The 23,468-nt window shown below is 35.3% G+C and overlaps 2 long non-coding RNA genes across 2 annotated transcripts in view; one reads left to right on the top strand and one right to left on the bottom strand.

Annotated features, from left to right (window-relative positions):
- Nucleotides 1-23,468, top strand: part of LOC129942622 (uncharacterized) — a 195,238-nt gene that overhangs the window by 86,393 nt on the left and 85,377 nt on the right. The window lies entirely within an intron of this gene.
- Nucleotides 19,078-19,805, bottom strand: LOC129942621 (uncharacterized). The gene is made up of 2 exons (XR_008781067.1): nucleotides 19,395-19,805; nucleotides 19,078-19,332 (listed from the first exon to the last, which is right to left on the bottom strand). It is a non-coding gene; the product is annotated as an uncharacterized LOC129942621 (long non-coding RNA).

Here is a 23,468-nt window from a genome sequence, read left to right as displayed (position 1 = left end):
AGATCGTAACCTGCTGAATTTTAATAAGATAACTCATGTTTACCCATGCTTCTTATATATTTTAGTATGACAAATAAATATTTGTTTTCTACATTTCTATCAAAACTTACGGAAAAGCTTTTCCATCCTGTTTATAGATACATATTTTTATCTTTGAGGCTACAAAAATGTTTTATTTTATTAGTAAGGTCAAAAATTTTAAATTGTGCCTTTAAATTGGTTTTCTATTATCTTGCTTATGAAAGAAAACTGTTGATTTCCATCATTTTACTCAACTTTCCAACAATTCCAAAACACTTAATTAGCGCTTTGTTAGTTATGAAACAATTAAACTCAAGAACTCAGTTATTTTTTCGAAAAGGCCTGGAACACCATGTGAACACATTATACTCAAATGATGCTGTTTTGAAACCTTGATTTGGATAAATGGTTCTACACACTCAACAATACGCCATATAAGTAAGTACCTAAGAGTAATATCTGTGGATCTGGTTTACTCTCAATTCGAATAGATACTTATGTATCTTTTCTTTTCGTTTTAGGCTGTTGTTGTGTTCTGTTCAAGTTCATAACCAACTAATAACGCTTTGTATAGAATATTATGTTCGTTTAGAAGTTTGGGGTAAAATATTGTTGTCTTATAATACAAAGTGTGCTTCTAATGCGGTTTCGCCAAAAAACATTTACCTAGAAAAACACCCAGAACTCAACCACAACAAGCTTTTGCTTGAGGCTTGAGACTTGAGCCAGTGCCAGTGCCAGTTCCATTACAATTGCTTTTATGAAGAAAACAAGAAGAGCATTTCACTCCAAAATAATCCAAACTCAGATTAGAATACTGAAACTCTGCTGAATGCTCTCTGTTGCCATTGTTGTATTGTCTATGTAAAAGTATCTTTTCGTTGAAAATGTTGCGAGATGTAAAGGTATCTTTTAGCTACACTAAGTAAACGAGGTATCGGTGTTTATTGCATATAATGTAGGCTATATAGGATGAACTTTATTGCTGCTTAAGCGAAGCTGATTAGGTGTAAGTGATAAAGTTTTCCGTTCTTTCGAACGTTTTGTTGGTAAACAGATATCAAAAATGTTCCTCCAATCTCCCGACTGATTCCCGGCCAGAACCCAAGTCCATGTATCCGAATGTTACATTGTATACTTTTTCGTATGTATACATTTGTATCTATAAGATTGTTTTTAATGAGAGTGCACGCGAGAGCAGCCATGGATATGGGATATATTCAAGTCGGATATGTTCTTGGAGGATTTTAATGGTTTTGATGTTTCAAATGTTATGAGTGTTCTGTTCTGTTCTGTTCTAAGTTAGCGGCGCGGTGGCAGCGGCGGCGGTGGTTATGGAAGTTAGACGTTAGGTAGGTAGGTTGATTTTTGAAGGTGATTATATTAGAGTGCGGTACTTATCTTTTATACGAATGCGTTGCGTATATAGAGGCACTCTTTTGCAAGCATTACCGCGTTTTGTTGTTGATTATGATCTATATACGTTCACGTGATGCGTGTACGTAATATAAAAGGTGTCGCTCTTCCACATGAAAGATATGGGTCGGTCTTTTTGGGGGTAATTGCTTTACTTATGTAGTTCAGGAAAGCCTCTCTCTGTTCTCCTTTAACAAGTAAATGTATTTATTATAGAGGTTTTTACATTTAACCAAATGGCGCTTATATTTGAGTGGAGCGTCTAATGGGTTGTTCCTACTTTTTTCTTTACTTTTCTTTCATTTTATTACTAATGTCTTGACAGATTGGTACAAGATTCTTATGTCTTATTTGGGTTGATGGAAAGAATGAGTCCATATTAAGAGTTTTGTTTTTATTATACTAACTTCGGGGTGGTTTTCCAGCGAAATTAATTCGGAAAGTTATAGATATGTTTATTAAGGAATGTAATGAAACATTATATGATGAATTTTATAAGCTCAGGACATTTTTATATGGAACAGTTATAACCTATACTACATGGTGAAGAAATTTAAGTGGTGGGCAAGTTTATTAATATGAAAAAGCGCAAAAACAAGAAGGACAACAATTTTATTTTTGAGTGTTTTCTCGTTAGTTGTTAAGTGAAAAGACTATAAACTTAGTAAATGCTTCAAATAAAACGAGCTTAAACAACTAAAATTAACTAAGTTTTGATGCATGTAGTTAAATTTTTGGAGTGTTTTCTTTACTATTGTGGTAATTATAAGTGAAATTGACAACAGTTGAGTTATAATACCTACATTTTGAAGAAGTATCTCATAAAACTCATGTTTTTGATGATTATGCTATCCGTTGAAAAATAAAAAAAATATAATTTATAATAAACTAAGACATGTGCCACGTTAATGGAAGATTCCAGAATTCATTGTTATACCTTAACTACCAACGCTAGGAATATATTACAATCCAGTATCGATTACCAACCAAGACAACATTTTTCAAAAAAATGGTACTGAAAGGAAAATATGAAAGAAGACTTACTATTCCGAACCATTAGTTTGGATTTATTAAAAAACATTTTACGATAGATGAAGTAGATGCTACTCAAGCTTTTGAATACTGACTTTCTCAAACAGTATCACGCATTGAGTCTTAAAAACGACCACAATTGCTTAGAACTAAAAAATTGAAGCAAGGAAGCTTTCTAGGGCTAACCTTGTATCTTTTTATTATGTATCGGGTTTTCCGACTGAGTATTGGAATTGGAACACTTATCTTCCAACAGTTACTGTCAATTTATTCATTAAACTCAATTTTTTAATCATGATTAAATAGAGAAATAAGAAACGTCTGCAAATTCCTAACAACATTTGGATTCAGTGATCCCAATTTTAAGAGCTCTAACTCCAATTTTTGGTTGTAATTCTTGCCCTAGTATTTAAGAAATAAGTAGTTTAGAGTAAAAATTTAAGGCTACATATTCGTTGTACAATGTTGCCTTGCCAGTGAAATAACGGATTAGTCGAAGTGTCGATATATATCGCAGCCTTTAAGGCATCCGTATCAAACGATCCAAATCATTCAATACCATGGACCATCGTTCTCAAAAAATGGTCATCGCTTAAACCAAATTATGACTTAAATGATCAAGCTGGAAAGACGCAAATTTTCCAATTCAGCTTTATAGAAGATACGCCAAAATGATGAATTTCATCGCAAGATCATCTTCCCAAAAAATAATTGATTTATGCGGTCTGAATGCCGTTACGTTACTAGGCCTTGCTTTTTTGTGACAATCGCTACGTTAATAAGAATGGCTAGCGTTATCACACCATGATTAATTTTGGAAAATATTGACTTGGCCAACATGTCATAGGATTGTTAATTTACCATTTCGTTCACACGATTTAACGCTTCTAGAAATTTTTTTTTAAGCAATATAAGTTATTGGTGCATGCCAACAAAGCCAACATAAACTTTCAAAATTTTGAAACAAGACAGGGAAGTTAACTTCCATTCATAAACGTTTTGATTTTCCTTTAAGTTGACACTAAAGTTTTTGAAATATCTTAATCAGTTAGTATTTCATTATGAATCCTTACTGGACAATCTTTTACGTAGAATAAGTGTTTAATCGCTTCTTCTAAATAGTTTCTGTCTCAAACTTTGTACGAAATATTTTAAATGCTAAAAAAATCTTGAAAACAAAGAATTCAAACCATCTAGGAACATTTTTAGTCTAATTTGATGACGCTAGAAACTTGCATTTATAGTGAAGAAAAGAAATGATAATTCCTTAAGTTTAACATTTTTATCAGCAAATCCTATATCAGCAGGAATCTGAAGGATTTCTTCTATTTTTGATAATTTGAAGCTTTTTACTTACTACAATCTCCTTACTTCGTAGCGGTTAAGAATATTAAATAAACAAATAAGTTGGTGCAGTAGAGGACTAAGGGTCTAGTGGCTTGCAACTCCTTACCATCCCTGTGTTCGAGTAACCTCAGGGATGTAGATTGTAGGGCACCTATGTACATTATTTTGCCGACTCTTAACGGCTTAAGCAAGCACTTTTCATGAAAATATTTACTCGTCTAGGACTTGTCAACTCATCGCAGAATTCAGTACCCTTGAAAAAAACTTTAGGTAGAAGATGATTAGTAATACACGCTATTGATAAAATAAATACAAATTTTCCAATTTTCAATGTCTTTTCTCCTCAAAATGGTCTCACTTCTTGAAAACTTTCTATAACTTATTACATTTTTTTTTCACAAAGTCACACGCAATAAAAATTGCCACCTGTAGTTACATCTACTCTAGTTTTCCGACTTAACGTACGAAATGACCCATCTTCTGAAACTAGGAAGTGCGAACAATAAGCTGCTTCCCAGGATTCTTGATATTCAAATGAACATGATGAGCATTTTATAAGCTGAATTTAAAGTGGTTTCCGGGATAAGTTACCCCAACCACAAGTAGTATACAATTTGAAAATTAAAACTTGCCTGCCCTATGTGTTGTTAATTTCTTCCCTCATTCTCGTCTTCTTCTTCGTCCATCGATGATGATGATGATGATTTTCCTTAATTACTGTAAAAAGTCGTAAAAAAGTCCAAACGATAAAAAAGACCCACGCCTCCACTTTCTGTTGAACCAATAACCATGAAAATAAAATACAACACAAAAATCGACCCATGCACAGATGAAGAAGAAAAAGATATAAACGCCTGAGGTTTTCGAACACGCAACTTCGTGTGTCCATTAAAGACACAAGCTACACATAGATATAGTGTAGATAGGACTTAAAGAAGGCCTGTTCGACTAAATGAGAATAAACGCGAATTAATTGCTTTGGGAATAATTTTACGATCGTGTCTCTCTCCCATCGCTATCACTATACATACCATACACAATACACATGCCATGATGGTGATGGCACTATAACTTGCTTCTTTACTGTTTAAAGAAGACCCAAGTCCATATAGCCAAAGAGCCAAAGAGCTAAAGACCAAAAAAGCCAAAGATATAAATTCGACAAGTTTGAAAATTTTTCGGTTAGAAATGACAGTTTTTACGATCATGTGCGTTGCGTGTATTTCTATGGGCCATAAAGTGCAGGAAGCGATGTTAATATGATCCGCTCTCTGCATGGGCTCTTTAACGACTTATACAAGACGACTTGTATTTATATATTATCTAGGTTCACCTAATGGTTATCGACCTTTAGAGATAGGCATTAGACATAAAGAAGAAGATACAATAGCAAAAACTATCCACTCCTTTGTTTGTGTGGTGAAAAGAGCGCACGACTTCAAAGCCTAACAATTGGAACCTAATTACCAAGCAAATAACGAGGAAAGTCTAAATGCACACACTTAGCGATATGCAAACCAACCGAGCAACCGCGCCGCGGATAGACATCAAGGCACCTTCTATTGAAGTTGAGCCGCCTTAGAATTCTCTAATCTTTCAACTTGCTGCTCAACTGTTGAGAGATAAGACTTTAAAAATGCTAAACCAGCTTCAGCTTCAGAGTTCGAGTTAGTTTAGCTTTCAAAGATAATGCCTATTTCGTTTGCTACGTGATGTGATGCTGTAGTATAGGCTTGTGGTCTTTAGGGTTACACAGATTTGTAAACCGTAATCTCAAGCATCCAAAGGCTTATCAAATGACTCTGTTTCTAGCTACCAGCATTTGGGTGCGATAGTCATAGTCATATATCTAACTAATGTAGGTATGTGTAGTCATGTGGTCCTTGCAACATCTTGTGCTCACGGTCTTTGCCCCATCAGGGGAGTGTGCCGTAGCTGTAGCCGTAACCGTAGCTGAAGCTGAAGATGTAGGCTGGAAGAATGACAGAGCTTCAGCTTCTAAGGCAGCAGTTAGTGTGTGCACTTTAGGTAATACGATATAGTTACCATTGAACGAGACCGACCAATAGACCTAGGGAGTTGGCTTTGCCATCTGCGGTTTGGTGTTTTAGCTATATAAGCCGCATGTTCATGTACCTCTAAGATACCCGCGTGTAATGTTGATTGAAGTGGAATGGAAGAGGTGAAAGTAGGTAGATTATGTGGTGATTCAACTTGAATTGCTGTTATAATCTTTACATGAAAATCTTTCATGTAATTGGCAACACAAAAAAAAACACGATAGAGGCGCAGCAGATTTCAAGGGTTAGTGAGCAAGACTTAGACTAATCGTAAGCTTCAATACGCAACTAACATTCGGAAACGACTTAAAAGAATCGAAAAACGATGATATTTTATCAGTTTTCATGATTTTATTTTATTGGTATCAAGATTTTGAAGACTCCCGGAAATTGGAAAATATGCCAGAAATTTGGGATGTTTTTTTGTTCACCAATATTTAAAGTACCCGTGGCATGATGGTTAGTGCGTTGGACTGTCATGCAAGGGGTCTTGGGTTCAATCCCTGCCTGTTCCAGCTTAATTTAAAAAATTAATTTTCGCGGGTACTGCCTCTTGCGAGGAATTGACAAATCCTTCAAGAGTAATTCTTGTCATGAAAAAGTGCTTTCTCAAACTAGCCGTTCGGATTCGGCCTTAAATTGTAGGTCCCTTCCATTCCTGACAACAGTACTCGCACACAGGAATGGTTGAGAGTTGTAAGTCACTAGGCCCTGGTTCACAACGGACTGTTGCGCCACCCCATTTGATTTGATTTGAATATTTAAAGATTCCTGGTTTTTAGTTTTCCGGAAATAAGTAACTCTAAGTATTTAATCTCTAGCTTCTTTTCCAAGCTGTTTGTTTATTTTTATTAGAGGACGAGAAGATAGAAAATTATCCTGAAAAAATTAATTTTCGGAATTTATTTCCAAGAAAAAATCCGGGTTTATATTCTCTGGTGCAGTTTTCGATAAGCAAGTAATAGAAGTTTGTATCCCAAGAAAATACCAAGAAGAATATATTTTTATAGTTTGTTTAGCTAAATCTATTGAAAACAACTTCCATTAAGCTGTTTTTTTTTTGGAAGGTATCTATTTTTTTGTGGGTGTACCAAATTATGGGGTTTGCCAATGGCATATGGCTTTTTTGAAAATCTATATAACTAGCAACTTATGGAAGTATCTGGCTTTCCTACTTTTGCTTCTGATATGAAGTTAATATATGTTAAATTTTTTGCACTGCTTAAACAAAATTCCAACAAATTTCGAATTCTCTGGAATCTACAAACCAGACTAATTTAAGGTGGGTCAAATTTTCAGAAAGTTTAAAAAGTTGAATAGGTTTCAGACCTACACAGGCCATGATTGTTTCATATCGGAACATTAGGCCCCCCTAACTATTTCTACGCGCCGTTGTATGTGATTTATGCAAAGTTCTTGATTCTTCTCCATGTGCCTCTCGATTTCACTGCTCTTCTCTGCTCTAGGGAGTGAGTGGATTTAACTGAATTCTAGACAGTACATTTCGAAGCCCATGTCCAATTCAGTTGCACTTGTGTCTAAGTATAATAATTTCGGTTTGTTTCTGACCCATGGTCTTATATTTGTAGTTCTTCGTTGGAGATTGAATTGGGCCGAAATCATTAAAATATTTCGCTTATGATATGCAAACGAGAGAGGTGGGGAGAGGCGTTTCCACTAAGGCACCTCTCCTTATCCAGACGGCAGCGGAGGAATTCCCGAGATGGAATCAAAGGTGGCGTCTACAGTTCCAGTAAGGTTGAACTTCTTTGTGAACACCTTATAGGGCCCAGGCCTATAAGGAGCGGTTTTATCCGGTTCCCCATCCTTGGAGTTATACTTAGGATCTGGTCCTCCAGGTTGGGGGTTGTGCGTCGAAGTGACTTCCTGGCCACGTAAAAGCTTTCATATTTGCGAAGCACCAATGCACCGGCTTCGTCATTGGAACCAGACTTAGGCAAGAAGTCTTGAGCTATAGGTACATCAATGAGCGCCTCATGACCATACGCATCATGGCTAAATTCGGCAACATTAGGCTGATATGCGCGCACGCCCTCACAGAAGAGAAAGACGACAACGCCAAAGATATGTTCTTCGAGCTCTTAGACAAAACATATGAGCAGTGCCCTACCTACGATACTAAAATAGTCCTGGGCGATTTTAATGCCAAGCTAGGAAGCGAAGACATCTTTGGTGAAATAATCGGGAAGAACAGCCTGCACGACAACACTTCCGACAACAGATTCAGGCTCATAGATTTTGCTGCGGGGCGAAACGTCATTGTAGCCAGTACGCGTCTTCCACAACTCAACATCCACAAAGGTACTTGGACTTCTCCAGATCAATCTACCGTCAACCAGATTGACCATATTGTGATCGACGCCAGACACGCTTCCAGCATCATGGATTTAATAACTTTCCGAGGAGCTAACATTAATTCGGACCACTACCTAGTTGTAGCCAAGGTAGCACTTCGGATTTCCAGACCCAAGGCAAAACAGGGAAGTGCTGGGAGAAGGTACAACGTCGAACGGCTACAATCGCCAGAGATCGCCAAATACTTTTCCGACGGAGTTACAAGTAATCTCTCGCGAAGTTCTCTGCCGCCAACACAATGTATCGAAAACCAGTGGCAACATTGCCAAGATGCAATCAGAGAAGCCACCTCTGATGTGCTTGGTTTCAAACAGCCACCAACAAGGAACCCCTGGTTTGATGAGGAATGTCAGCAGACAAATGCAGCCAAACAACAGGCACGCAAAGCGGCGGCGAAAAGGACGAGAGCTGATCATAAGAGCAGAAGAGGCGAGAAGAACACCTCTTCCTTCTCAGAAGGAAAAAGAGAGGGCATGAGAAGCGTGCGGTCGAAGATATTGAGAGGTTTAAAAGCAGGAATGAAGTTCGAAAATTTTATGAACAAGTGAAACGAAATTCACAGGTACATAAACCTAGAATAGAGGGTTGCAAAGACGAAAGTGAAAACATCAAAGTGGAACCGCAGTCAATACTGAGGATATGGATGGACCACTTCTGCAGACTATATAACGGCGACAAAGAACTGAATTCCGCTGTCAGGCAGGATAATCCATTCAATATAGACGACGAAAGCCAACAATCCCGTCCTCCTGCCTTAGAAGTCTAATAAAGCAGCTGGAGTGGATGGCTTGAATGCCGAGCTCTTTAGAGCAGCTGGAGATAAGTTGGTTAGGAGCATGCACCAACTTATCTGATAGATATGGTCGGAAGAAAGCATGCCCGATGAATGACACTTCAGTTTTGTTTGCCCGATCCTGAAAAAAGGAGGCCCTCTAAACTGCACCAACTATAGAGGAATCAGTCTACTTAACATCGCCTATAAAATTTTCTCTGCCGTAATATGTGAACGTCTAAAGCCCATCGTCAACAACCTGATAGGGCCTTATCAGTGTGGTTTTAGACCAGGAAAGTCCACAGTTGATCAAATATTCACATAACGGCAGATCCTGGAAAAACCCAAGAACACCAAATCGACACCCACCATCTTTTCATCGATTTCAAGGCCGCATATGACAGCACCTACTGGGACGAGCTGTATAGAGCCATGTCTAGTTTTGGCATCCCTGCCAAACTCGTCCGTTTGTGCAGGATGATAATGGAGAATTCACGCTGCTCCATAAAGGTTGGAAACAACTTAACAGAACCTTTTGATGTCAAAAAAGGTTTTAGACAAGGTGATTTTCATGTCATGTGATTTTTTTAACATCCTGCTTGAAAGAATAGTGCAGCGCTCACACGTCAACACTAGAGGCACTATCTTTCAAAAGTCTGTCCAATTACTTTAATATGCTGACGACATTGACATAATCGGAAGAACTCAGAGTGATGTCAATGAGGCTTTTTTGAGTATTGAGGCAGAGGCGGCAAAAATGGCTTTAACGGTTAATGAGGGCAAAACAAAGTACATGCTGTCTTCTAGAAAGGACATACAACACCGACGCCTTAGTCAAAACGTCACAATCAACAGACGTAACTTTGAGGTAGTCAAGAACTTCGTCTACCTAGGCTCCGCTGTAAACGCAGAAAACAACACCAGCGCTGAGATCAAACGCAGAATAGCTCTTGCTTACCGCTGTTTCTTTGGACTAAGAAAGCAATTGAGTGGTAAAGTGCTCTCTCGATGGACCAAAGTGTTGCTATATAAGACCCTTATCATCTTCGTCCTGCTATACTGTGCAGAAGCATGGACTATGACAAAATCGGATGAAAGCACCTTGGGTCGCTTCGACAGAAACGTTCTTCGTGTGATCTACGGTCCCGTATGCATCGAAGGGGAGTCTAGGAGAAGATGGAATGACGAGCTGTACGGGCTGTGCAGCGACGCAGACTTAGCCAGAAGTCCAACGACTAAGATGGCTGGGTAACATCCAGCCCACAGGACAGCGCAGTACCGGAAGACCGAGGATCAGATGGCGCGCACAAGTGGATTCCACATTCAAAACAGTAGTTACTCGGTCTTTAACGTAAGAAAATGATTCCTTCAAATATTGGTCAACATCCTGAATGCAGCCTTTTATTTTCCAATACAATTGAAAAAGTTTTCTTCTTTTCTGAATTCAGTACAGATGATACTTTCAAAATTGTTGCACCCCTCTACATTCTCAATTTATTGCTGAGTAACGTTTGTTATATATGATGATTGAGAGGTACCGAGACTTAAGATCTTAGCATTTTCTTCTTCACTCTTTACCCTTCTTGTTATTTAATCAAGATATTTGATCCTCCAAGAGAACAGGTAACATCATCTTAATGTTTAAAATAAGTTGTGAGTATTCATCTTATTTTTAGGTTTACTTTCAAGGCCACCCAGAGCAGATCATTGATCAACACTAAAAAACAGAATTGATGACAAAATGCAACCTTGTCTGATTCCAGTTTGGACTCTTCTGATAACATTGCCTTATGGTAATGCAATGAATTCACTGTAGACGCTTTCAAAGCCTTCTTTTAATCATTGACCAACAGGTAATGTCTTAATCGTTATTAAACGCATCATGACTTGGTGCAAAAATGACGTAAATGGTAACGAAAAAAGGTACTTTGGACTAATTTGAAGTACATCATTGTAAAAATAGCATTTTGAAAAGTTTTTAAAAAATTTGCACTACATTTTATTTAATAAACCCTGAAATTGTTTTGTAAAAGTCTTGGGCCTATTAACGAATGAAATTAAAATTGACGAATTGCCGTCTTCTTAAAAAATGAATATGCTAATAATAAAAAAAAGCTAAGTTTCTTTTTAGCTAAAAGAAAGTTTGAATCCATATTAAGTGTCAAATATTTTTGGTGGTCCAAAGTTTATTTCTTTTTAATTCATGGTCCAAGCTTGAAACCTAATGCTCGAAGCTTAATATTGACAAAGCTTCACATTTTGACATTAAACATAACACACTGTCCTAATATGACCTTTGGGCATTGCGCACTCATAACGCATAAGTCGTAGTCAAAACACCTCTGGCATCTGACGATGACCCGCATACCTATCTTTTATTGTAAGGCATATAAACTTACCAAACTATAACAAGCCATGATTAATCTGTCTTAATCTCTGGGCCTCATATTCCATCCAACAATCAGACCACATTGTCCAGTCTTCCTATATTGTTAACAACTGAGAGAAAATATGTATTATTATTTCTTTTCACTATCATCAATCTACAAGCTGTGGCTAAGCTCGAAATACCAAATCTATAAGTAAGCAAAACCTCTTTTGTTCCATTTATGTCCAAAAAAAGAAACAACAACAACAAAATATTAAAGAAGAAAATAACCAGGAAAAAAGCGAAAACAAAATTTCATCAAGATAAATTATCCATGATAAGGGGCCGTTACACTGTACAAAATGAAAATTAAGCACAAAACAAGCATTAAGGAGCAAACACAAGTAAAAAACAAAAATTGTAATTTATAAAAACGCAAAAAAAAGTATCTACACTTCAAAAGGTAAGAAAGTAATAAGTTTTGTTTTATACTCGACTCGTCGTTGTACACATAAAGCTATAGCCACATATAGCCACACCACAGCACAGCAGAGCAGAGCACAGCTCTTTAAGGCCAGGCCATAACAGAGTGTTGCAAAAGTACAAAGTACCTTTTGATCCACGTTCATAATTGCTGTGGTTGCAGGTTGCAGCAACACCATATAAACGCCTACATGTTTTTTTTAAATTTATTTTTTCTTTTCTTGCCACACTATCCAGATACATATATACAATGCACATATGAATAGGTTCATAAGCGTTTGTGATATTAATTAGCATTCCGAATCGATATCTAATCACGTCGATCAATAAAGCAGCAGCGGCAACGCTGTCACAGTTTGAGTAATCGACGAAATTGAACTGTGTGAAGGGGTGGGAGGGGGTTGGTACGGGGATGTTTAATACAGTGCATAATAAGAGGGCAGGGTGTACGGTATTGTAGCTTGTATAGCTTGTAGGCCTCAACCTCAAGCTCTCGGGTGAACCTTTGCTTGGGGCAATGCACTCAGCGGCGCGGCGCGCAGCATTAGCACTGAGCTCTTTATGTTTCTGCAACTTTGTGTGCTCATGACAGCCTTTGAATATTGAACATTTTCCATAGCATAGCCACCACATAAATGGATATGGATGGGTAACATTCACCCGCGCCTCCTCCTCTGTTCGCTTTCTTGTCAGTGTCAGGCCAAACCGGGCCGTGCCGGGCAGCTGAGTCCACATCAACATCAGCACCACACTACCGACCGCATCGCATATATTTAGGCTCCGTTGCATGAAACTTATGATAATGCAGCGAAATGAGGTTATGTTGACTTTGTGTGGTGCGTTGTAAGAGGTGTTTGAAGTGTCTGTATGAAGTGTTGATTAGAGATAGCACCATCAGAAGGGAAGTGTTTTTTTGTTCCAAATGATATTGCTCTAGCTTAAGCTCTATCTAATGATACCTACATATGTACGTTTATTTTTTGATGGAATTATAAAGCTTAATAGAGGAAGGAAGGCTCTGATTGCTAAATTAGGTTGTTATTGTATGTTTATTTTTTTTTCAAGAAATCGTATCTTCGGCCTTAACTGTAGATAAGTGGATTTCATCGAATGATAACCGATAAGATTTGAAAATGTCTAAAGAAAGACTACCAGGAGCTATAAATAACTTAATTATTGTTTTACTATGAGTATTTTAAAAGGTTCGAAAATATCTCCTCATAAATTATAAAATTGGGTTTTTACGAAAAATATTGTTTATTGAATGCGACTTTTTTTGATAAGATAAAAGTTATTTTTTTATGTCTGGGAGTTTAAAATAAACAATTGGGGGAGGTCGTGTAAGTAAACAATTTTAAAACTGTTGGGAAATAAAATTTTAATCGATTAGACAGAAGATATTTTATATGGGTTCAATAAAACACACCTGGATTAAATATTTGACAAAAATTGCGCAGGCTTTTCTATAATGCAGTATTCTTCTGAGCGATGTGTGAAATTATAAACATTTTAAGGTTAACCAAGAAGAAAAACCAGGAATTGACGATCAACATAACACATTTTTGATTTTTTTATATAGTAAAAGTATCTCAAGAAATTATACGGTGTTAATTGCCTTCTTGAATGGAGCTGGGTTATTTGTCCTCAAGATAGGTGAATAGTTGTCAAAAGCATCCTGCTTCATATCGGTGACAATGTTCCTCAGTTTCTTCACACGAATGGTGTTTTTTGATGGTTGGTTCTGATGTTCTATCCTTTTTTCATGGCGACTTAATTAATAAAAGAGTTAAAAGAGACAATTCCGAGTGTTTTCTTGTTTACTTGATACTACATATATCCGTATGCAAACAGATAATTGAAAGGTTATTTGGCTTTGTGTTGCAGGAAATCCTCAGATCAGTCTACTCTAACAAGAAAATAATGTTCTTGATGTGGTTAATAAGTCAGTTAAGGTTGGAATTTCTTCAAACAATATAATTTAAGGCACGATTATTGAAGACTTAAGATGGGATTTCAGATCAAAAGAACAGTGATATGAAAATGTTATCATGAACACGTTTATAAATATTAAAAAATTTCCCAGCCAATTAAATATTTATTAGACTTCCACCGTTTTAAAAAATTAAATGACCAGTTCAAATGGTAAATAGAGTTTAGCATGTTTGAATGTGACAAGCCTTTTGCTTTGAAATTTTGTTCCACCTTTTCTCACATACCAAATTAGAGCAATATATACATTCTCTGGGCCTTATGTGTGTTTATGCAACTTTAATATCTATGGACATTTAGAATGGAGACATTATGTAACACAACTAGGGCTGGAAATGAGATTGGACAAGCCGCGGTCTGTTTTGTACCGAAATTCGCCAAGGGGCTCGTTGGTATTTTTGAGCTTAATATTTTTCATCTAGATACAAGAAAAAATGTGGAAATGTGTTGCATAAATGCTTCTTCGTAAATTTATAGCAAATTACACTTAGACAAAATTACTTAGACGTGTACAAGCTTTGAATTTGAATTCGACCTATCGACATTTATAAGTCTTCCTAGTAATACAATTAAATGACAACTAAACCAACCTAAGAAACCATTTGTTTTAAGAATCAAAATATTTATAATGTAATTTGGGTATTAGATTTCTTTGGTTGTTCAAATCATAAAAATGCACACAGGCTAGTTGATACTACCGATGAGACAATCGAAAAAAGTGTGACCGAGATGAGACTAGCAAAAGTTTCGTGGTTTTTCAGCTCTTAATCCAACCATCGACCTTCGTCTTTCTAAGGCAAACATTACTGTCTCCTTAGCACTGAAGACATGAATCAATTTGTATACAAAAAACACTCTTAAACACTCAATTACTAAATTACTCATTTCGTGGTTATTATGTTTCGGTTAATCCACTTAATTTTCATAAACATTCCATTTTTGAATAGGATTTGAAGTAGAATTTGTATAGCTCTTCCAACAACTCAAAAAAATCCCTATTTTAATAGATTCTCTTGATTCTCCGAAAAATTTAGCATATACCTGTACATGTATCAAGTTTTACCAATACAACACTATTTTAAAATATTTATTTGATGGTTATTTATATTTAGTACTTCAAAATTATAACATGTCTTAAAATTTTCTTTCCATTTTTATATAAATTTCACTAAACACTAAATTAAAAAACAACCTACACTAATATGTCACATGCTTTTAGTTTTAACAATTGTATTTTTAGTTTCATACTTTCATTTTAATGTAATCAAATTAACCCAAAGAAAAACCAAAAAGATGATTTTGAAAAGAACTTCGGAAATTGATTCATGAATTAATTACTTCAAGAAGACCCATTTCACCGAACACTTTTAACTTTGCTGAAATAAAAAATATACTGCTACATAAAGTCCAAAGCGTTTCAAACCATTTTATTTGAAACTTGAAGAGTTAAAATGTTTCACCAATTTAAAAATCAACCTTGCAAGAAAAGATGCAAAGTAAATCTTAGATTGTGGTGAATCAATATCTATCGTGCTACCTTCAGCACATCATCAGAAAATCCTCCTTGACAAAAAAAAATTGCAAGGCTATGTTTGACCAATTTTGTGCCCAGGCAGAAAGTACATATTGACAAAAAATTTTCAATAAGTTTAAGGCAACAATGCGTAGTGGCCAATGGATACTCGTTTACATTTCACAATATTTTGAGTGGACTGCCACAAGGATAAATCCCTGGACCAATACTGTTCTCACTTCACATAAATGAGTTACCACAAGTTGCTAGTCATTGTTTAATTCCTGATGTGCAGCTCTTTAATGAACGAGGATCTGCTCCGCATTTCACAGCCAAATCAACATCCCTCCCCATCTATAGCAAAAACTTTGATCTTTTGGGTTTAAACCTGTTGAAACTTGACGACGAAATCATTGAATATGTTAGCACTGCTAAATCTAGGAGTATTATTTAATCTCACTCTCACTCTGGATGACCACCTTAATAGTGCCATTGGTAAAGTCTATGGAAGTCTCTACCTTCTCCAAGTCACTCGAAATCTCATCCCGATCAAAACTAAACTGCTACTTGCTAAGGCCATTATACTACCAATTGTTCTGAATGGGTGTGAAATAATTGTAAACTAGACTATCTAACTAGCCGCAAATTGAATGTTGTTTATAACAATATTGCCCGCTATTTTTATAATCTACTTCGTTATGATCACATATCCATTCCTGCGGTACTGATTTTTGGTTGTATAGCCTAGACAGCTTAATAAACTTTCGCTCTCTGAGTTACCTGCATGAAATCATCCAAACACAACAACCTGATTTTCTATACGGTAAGCTGAATTTCCCTTATTCAACAAGATCGTTTAATACTACCCCGATACAATTTTCTAAATACTTAGCGTCAATTTTGTATTCATATTGTACGCCCTTGAAACTCACTACCCGACGCTATGAGAAGAATAAGAAACATAAGTAGATTTAAATTTGTACTTTCAACAATTTAGTAAATAATTGATTTTAAATTTTCTTTATATAAATTTGTAAATAGAAGTTCTAGTTATATAATTTGTATTCGAATTCTGAAATTAAAATAAAGGCTTGCCACACTTTAAAAGACTCATGTACTACCTTGTAAGCGATTTTTGAAATAAATAAAATACAAAATACAAAATGATAACATTTGACACTCGATCAACTATTCCGAAGATGATTCCTTTGCTTATTCCCTACAAAAATAAATGTTCGACTCTATTCCCAACCCATGTAATGTATGCAAAAGTTATTTTAAGGGACCTTAACACGTATTTCTTTGGCTATTGAATTGCAGTATATTTCCAATTTCAGACAACCCAAATTGTATGGTACTTTTCGTTAGTCGAATCTATATTTCGTCGAAAAATCTATTCCGATATTGAAGGTAATTTTTAGTTTCACTACTCTTTGGTCACTAGTTTTAACTTCTTCGTTCTAATTACAACAGCTTTTTAAAAGAATCATTTTTAACTTCCCAAAGGAAGTTACTGTAATCTGTCCGATCTTTCGAATTACAAATTTTGACATTTTTGCAAGTTTCAAGATCCCTAGAGTCGAAATAAAAGATTTTTAGAGAGATGTACATGTCTTTTTCGTCGTCCTCAAGAACCAGTAGTACCCGTGGCATGATGGTTAGTGCGTTGGACTGTCATGCCAGAGGTCTTGGGTTCGATCCCTGCCTATGCCATCTAAAGTCTTTTCACGGGTACTGCCTCTTGCGAGGAATTGACAAATTCTCCAAGAGTAACTCTTGTCATGAAAAAGTGCTTTCTCAAATTAGCCGTTCGCAACCGGCATTTAAACTGTAGGTCCCCTCCATTCCTGACAACATTACTCGCACGCAGGAATGGTTGAGAGTTGTAAGTCACTAGGCCCTGGTTCTTCATGAACTGTTGCGCCACCCAATTTATTTTTTTTCAAGAACCAGTAGAGATATCGACTTCAAATGAATTTGGTTTACAAATAATAATGCAGAAAAATGCAAAACGGGCTCTCAAAAAAATTGCGTGAGTGGTTTTTTTACCTAGCAATTTCAAAAAAAAGGTGAACATTTAGGTTAACTCCAAATATCTCACGGGTTAAAACTCTAGGGACTTGAATTAAATTTTATATTAAATATTGTAACGCGATACCAAACAAATATATTTAAAAAAAAAATTCAATTAACGGTTTTTTTATAAATCAAAAAACTGAAAAAAAATATTATTTGTCACCTCAAAACTTTTATGAACAAAAAAATGATTTTGTCTCCAAAACAAAATAATTTTGTGCATCGAAGAATAACGTTTTCAATATCTGGTAAGATTCGGAGAAAAATCGAATTGACAGTTTTTTTTTATAAAAAATAAAAACCTAAAAATATCGTTACTCAAAGTTGTTAAAAATTGATTTTCGACTCAAGTTTCTTATGCTTTTCCTCTAATTCCGTTTTATAAGAATTATTGTTGTCAACATTCGTAAAAATTTAAGAAAAATCAAATTGATAGTTTTGTTTGCAAAAAATAAAAACCTAAACAAAAATTAAGAAAAGTTTTTTAAAAATGATTTTCAACTCAAATAAATTTTCCAGACTTTGAGATATTAGCTTTAAACTAATTTTATCTTTTAAAAAACATTGTTGTCAACGGTTAGTAAAATTTGAGAAAAATTGAATTGACAATTTTCCTTAAAATATTAAAACCTAAAAAACTGCTAAAAGTTGGTAAAAATTGAATTTCGACTAAAATATCTTTCCGAAAATTAAAAATATTGGCTTCAAACTTATTCACTTATCTCACAGAAAACATTGTTTTTGATATGCAGTACATTTGTTATAAAAATTTAATATGTAGTATGTTTTTTCATAAAGAAATACAATTTACAAAAAAATTGTACCGAAATTTTTAAAATTCTTCCATCTTTCTACAATTTCAGCTTGTGTTCTGCAAAAAAAGAAAACATTATAGACTTACATTAAGGACAACGGGTCTGTTTCTTTATCATCAAGTATTGAATACTTTTCAAAAACAAAGTAAGATTGATTGTTCTACAGAACTTGGCTATATTTTTGGTGTGATAAATTATTTACATCGGGATTCAAAAGTTTGTCAGCAAAATATTTCTCTAAATCAAATGTTCTGAATAATTGATCTTAAATGTATTCACTGAAGTTCTTGGTTCTATCTTACGTTTTGGAACTTGTTAAAAAAACAACTTCAAAACATTATAATATGTCAAAGGTATATTATATTTCCTCCAACCATACAACCAATGATCATGTGATTTCTATAATGTTCTTTTTAATAAATTTACAGAGCACAGCTATACATTTTACTTTTTTTACCTCAACAAACTTAATTTACATTCTTCGCGAAGCTGCCATCAAGAAAATGTGTCAGTTAATTGATCTGGACGATAAATTTTTATCAATTTATGAAGTCCAACTGAAAGTGATCTAATGTGAACATTAGAAATTGTTTTTATTGCTAATTAAATCTTAGAGCAGATCACACTCGATTTCCTGCATTAATCTATTAAAATGTCTCTGCGGATATAAATATAAATAAATATTTCAACAATAAATAGATTATTTTATATTCAGATCAGTGAATTGCAATTTTTTGTTGTCTTTTTTTATTCATCCATCCCAATAGCAGAATAAAATTGCATCACAAAGTGTCTAAAAAGATTCATAAACATATATTTAATTTTATTAGAATAATCATTCTCGATCAGAGAAAATCTTATTTAGATTCAGAACATGTAAATTAATCAAATGAGTTTCCAGTTTAATTACGCGTTTCACGTTCGAGCTTCGATTAAGTGTGCACAACACGCTTATACGCTTAGGTATATTCATCAGCCTGCTCAAATAATTATATTTACATTTTTTATAGGAACGTGAATCAATGGAAAAGTGGGCCTGGGTGCTGCTGGTGCTGACTCGCTGCCTGGGAACGTTGAATGTTGATATTTATAAAACACAAAAATAAATAAGACGAAAATTAATTACATGTTCATTAATTTTATTTTTTTTTGTTTCTCCAAAAGCAGATCATTTATCGAGTTCAATCGACGAAAAAATCCTTCATCAAACCAGCACGTCACTTGAGTTTAGTTGAGTCGAGTTGAGATGAGATTCGCCTGGTGTCGGTCGGTCGGTCGGTACGGCAGTTGATCGGTCGGTGTGGTGGAAAAAGATTTTATTCAATTCAATACCGACCTCAAATTGAAGAAGTGTATCTTTCTATACTACACGAGTATGAAGGTATGTTCGACTTGGCCTCACTTATCACAATTTCAATGCCAACAATCGTTGAGAAATTTATATGTAAATTAAAACTTAAGTGTTTTTATTCTTCGTTGTTGTAGTTGTTTTGTATTTAAACAAAAAGTTCTAAATATCATCATAGATACTCGAGTACGAGAGCTGATGCAACTTTATACAATTCTGAATCTTGATGTATGCTATAATAATAATTATAGGAACGATTGTGGGTGTATCCCTACTTGTTATCGGATTGGATTGTACCCAATAATATTATTATTTTGACCGAGACGAGCGACGATCAACCCAACCGACATGCTGACAGAATTAACAAATTAAAATTCAAGTGCGACATCTGCTGCAAACGGCAATAACTAATAAAGTCAACTTGCCATAAGAAGCCAATCAAGTAAATAAAATTATGGAAAAAATTTAGTTAATAGCCTTCACATAATAGCCCGAATGTTTTGAGCCATAAAAAACCATTTTTAGTGTGCACGCGTCTTAGATTGAAAGTTGCCACATAAAGCAGTAGGTACATCACACACAAAAATTAAATATAAAATAATTCTCGATGAGTGTAGGAAGTGGTTAATCTATAATATTCTCTGGTCTTTAGTTGTTGTTGTTGTTTCTTTAGAGTGCTGCTTCTTCTAACTCTGTGTCGTCGTCGGTCGGTCGATGTCGATCTAAATTATTATGCTACTGCGCCCACTTCAGGAAGCATTTAAGGTTTCATCGTCACAGTGCGCTAGTAGAAGTTAATGTTTTGTCTTGTTGATTGAATTTTTTAAAAAGCCACAGTGGAGTCATTGAAAGGTGTAAGGGGAGTACTTTCTTTGTTTTTAAAAGCTGTCAAATAGTCATCTCATTTACATTCACTAGTACTTGCGATCCGTCAACCTACCCACACTTTCATTAACCGCACATGAAGAATGTGAAATAATTTCTCCAAATTTGTTTTTCATTCCATTTTTGTATGTTAGCGGGGTTTCTGTGCCCCGAATGCGACAATTTTGCTTGTGTACATACCCGCCAAGATCAAAAAGAGCTTCATCTGAAGAGATTATTTTTTTGGCAAAATCGGCGTTGTTCAAGCGTATACACAATCATATTCGTTCAGTGGAAGAATTAAACTTATTATCTTTCTAATCAGACATGAGCTAAGTGTTACCATTCACGAAATAAGCACTAGTTGAAAAAAAAGTGCACCGTATAAAGACGTTTTTTATATAGGTACGGGAGGCCATTTTATCAGCTGTCAAGTGATTTATTTTTAGTTCGATTATTTAGTTAAAAATTGACGCCTGAACAAAGCTTCCAAATTGCGCCAATTTATTTTGAAAATCATATTTTCACGTATCGTGCGTCCTAATTCAATTCTACTGCAAACATAATATGGTCAACATTTTTCGATCAATAAGCAAAACTGCCGTATTTGGAGTGACGGTTATCATTAAGAGTATGTTGAGACACCGTTACATACACAAAATCTGACTGTTTTTGAAAAATAATTGGTCAGTACTTCTTTAAGAACAATGTTGTCCTAGAACGTTGCAGTCAATGTCGAATGCTGTAAAATGCCTTGTTTAATGACTTTTTGTTCATCGATCGAACAACTATGAGTTGCACGAGTAGTGGTTTTACAGATCGTGTCCCAACTGATTTATTGAAAGAAAAATGTATAACTGCGTAATTTTACACTTAAAAGTACGGATCCGTGAATTTACCTTAGAAGATGGTGCTATTGAAAGCCACTTGACTATTTTCTTAAGGGATACGTGCCGTTCAACGTCGATAAGCTTGAAAAGATTGACGATCTGAAAGGCAACATGTACCGAGTTATTGCCGATACCCAGTCACAAATGTTAGAAAGAGTTATCGAAAATTGACACTCCAGGGCGTGTTTTCTTGAATATTAGATTCCAATACTTGAAGAGTTTAAGTTATTTAAACCAATTACTTTAGTTAGTTCCATAAAATACAACCGAGAAACGGTCAATTTGCATAAACTAGGGGACACTGAACAGGACGACTAATAGCTCCAAAAGAAACTTAAGTTCATAGCAAAATGGTTTTACTTTTTGTATGACAAGTTTTTAATTCTTTCAGGAATCGAATGTTGGCGATATTAAGCTGATTGATATTTGGAAACAAAAGAACATTCAACATATCTTTTAAGCACTCACAATTTACGGCTTACGGCAGCTTCTTCCTCATTAGGGAAGAAAACATGGCGTGTAAACAGCATCAAACAGTTAATTTTAATGTTAATGGGATAATTTTTAAGCAAGATGTACACTATAACACTAAACACCGTAAAATGGTAGAAGTAATGCACAATTTTGAATTGTTGGTCTGGCGTTAAACGCTGTCAACACAGTTTGACATTCTCCACAATCAAACAATAGGCAACAACCTTCGAAATTTTTCATGCAAGTTATTAAGTTGTACAAGTCAAAAACGTCTTAATTTTAAGGTTAGACATTGTGTATTATTTCCTCCAACTTTTTATACGACCATATACCTCGCATTGAAATCGTTCAAATGTTAAAATTTTATATGTATATATATATATATAGTTTTTATTGTAGCCAAAATATCACATTTCTTTCTTACCTATATTGCACAATTTACAGAGATTGATATACGCTATCTTACTACTGCCAAATGATGAGTTTTTTAATAAGTAGTTTTTTACAAATACAAATATAATTGAAGGAAAAGATACGATAAAAAACCTTCATTAAATAAAAAACTAAAGATATACGACCCCCGATCGACCCCAAACACTTTTCGCCTAATTCCACTTTTTAGAAGCCTAATGAGACATCTATATGAAAGAACACGTTAACGTTTGGTGCGTGTTTAACCATTCTAATTGCCAAAAATGTTGTTTTTCTCAACAACAACAAAAATATACCTACTTATAACTACATGCTCGTACATTTAATAGAAAAACAAAAAAACACAAAAACAATTTCCATATTTGGCACATTTTCAAGAGGCTCATTACTCAAAAATAGGCAAAGACCCTACCTAACTAATAATACCGAGACTGAGACTAAGGCTAAGACCGAGAGCTCAGCATGAACTCTGATATGGATTCGCGCATAAATCAGTGAAATTTAAAAATACATAATATATACCTACTCGTTCCTAAATATATGCTCGTAGTGCCAACCTCTAGACCTACCTACTCCAAGTTCTATAAGCGATATGCAGCATAGAAACCAGTATATACCAGCAGCAGCACCCAGGGCCCGAAAATATAAACTCATGGCAAGCAGGGGGTCTTACTCCCACCCGCTCTAGCACCAGCACCAGCACCAACAATAAATACAATAGAAAACAACTTGAAAACCCATAAATTATCACTTGAACAATATAATCGAGGGAGACACACTTTGCATTTCAGATTGGATTATTATGTATTCAAAGTGGCAACCTAATCATGGCAATCACAAAACACAAAAACACAGAGATGGAGAAAAATAAAATTAAAAAAAGAACAAAAAGCAAAAAATGAAAACGAAATAAGAAACTCCATTAAGCAGGTAGGTAGGTAGAGCTAAGCTGGAAAACGCAGAGCAACGGGAACCTCACAATAGGCTTCCAAATCCAAAATCTGAAATATAAAATCCTCACACCACCTTCGTCGTCGCCACTACTGCTACATGACACGTACCGTACATCAGCATTAGGTCTAACAAAAGGTGGTATCGCCTTAGAGGCAGAGGTATGGTCGGGTCGCTGCTGAGACGCTAAGACGCTGAGACGAATTCAAATTTGTGAAGGTGTTGCAATATCCAAAACAAC

Source organism: Eupeodes corollae, chromosome 1, assembly GCF_945859685.1.
Source record: "Eupeodes corollae chromosome 1, idEupCoro1.1, whole genome shotgun sequence".
NCBI classification, from domain to species: Eukaryota; Metazoa; Arthropoda; class Insecta; order Diptera; family Syrphidae; genus Eupeodes; species Eupeodes corollae.
Note: the sequence above shows the minus strand (reverse complement) of the source record. Positions and strands in the feature narration are given on the sequence as shown.